This window comes from Microtus ochrogaster, chromosome 8 (genome assembly GCF_000317375.1).
Source record: "Microtus ochrogaster isolate Prairie Vole_2 chromosome 8, MicOch1.0, whole genome shotgun sequence".
Classification (NCBI taxonomy): Eukaryota; Metazoa; Chordata; class Mammalia; order Rodentia; family Cricetidae; genus Microtus; species Microtus ochrogaster.
In genome coordinates, this window is record NC_022015.1 from 851,794 (window position 1) to 852,999 (window position 1,206).

The following is a 1,206-nucleotide window of genomic DNA, read 5'->3' on the forward strand; positions in this document are numbered from 1 at the left end:
TCTCTCTCTGTGTGTACATTACATGCAAATGTGATGTGTGGGAATACACATAACACCTTTGGGTTGATCAACTCTTCCCTATTCCTTGCTACCTAGCCAACTGTTTTCTGTTATTCTAACTCTGGCTCACTAACTACCCACAGGAGTAACCTTCCCTACTTCTGAGCTGAATTTAGATGCTTCTTCTCTGAGTCTCTACAGCATTCTGCACTGCAAGGGGTCATGATGCATATCATGGTATCTGCGATTTCTCTATGTATCAGATTATCAAGTGCTTGAAGGAAGAACCACGACTTGTCTCGTCTCTGTGTCCCTTGGACCAGCACAAGGTTAGATGTACAGCAGGCTCTAGATGGATGTTAGCAGAAACAGATGAATATGTTCAAAGCAAGCTCACTTAGAGACTGATAAGTAAATTAAGGAGGCAATAAGCATTCCTGGGAAAGGTCAAAACATAAGCCTGTACATAGCCATAAGTTATCCCGGCTCAGGAGTCTGAGACAGGATATGCTGGATGAAGCATGAAGAGTGGTAACATATTAGAACATTCCCAGAAGGGAAGCAATCTTGGTATGTATAAGTTGAAGGTAAGGATTCCAAAGAATGCTTGCTTCCAACCTGCCACAGAATTAGGTTAACAGGTATCTTTCAACTTCTACCAACTCCATATTACATGTCACACCTAGGAGCTGTCCCTGCTAGTTCAGGACCCAAAGTGCCAGGAATGACCAGAAACCAGAAAAGGCAGTTCTTAGACTTCGCCAAGAAGCTAGTGAAATATTTTCCCATATTTCTCTCTTTTAGGATCCAAGAACCACCCTTTGAAACAGAACCAGGGCATCTGTCCAGGCTGGAGGCTCTCAAGAGAAAGGAATCATACTGAATTTGTCCACATCCCTGAATTAATGGTAAGATATAATCCTCTGGTACAGTTTAACTTTAAGAAATAAATTTTCAGGGGTCTGGAGAGATGGCTTATCCATTAGGAGCGCAGGTTGCTCTTCTAGAGGCCCTGAGTTCAGTTCCCAGCACCCACACGGCAGCCTACTGCAGTCTATAACTCCAGTACCAGGAGATCCAACAGATAAGCATGCAGGCAAAATACCAATGTATGTAAAATAAAAATAAATCATTAAAAATTGTTTTAAAAATTAATTTTCAGAGCCGGGCGATGGTGGCGCATGCCTTTAATCCCAGCACTCGGGA

The 1,206-nt window shown here is 42.6% G+C and overlaps 1 protein-coding gene across 8 annotated transcripts in view; it reads right to left on the reverse strand.

Moving 5' to 3' along the window:
- St5 (suppression of tumorigenicity 5) overlaps positions 1-1,206 on the reverse strand; it is a 188,945-nt gene that overhangs the window by 34,432 nt on the left and 153,307 nt on the right. The gene's annotated exons all lie outside the window — the stretch shown is intronic.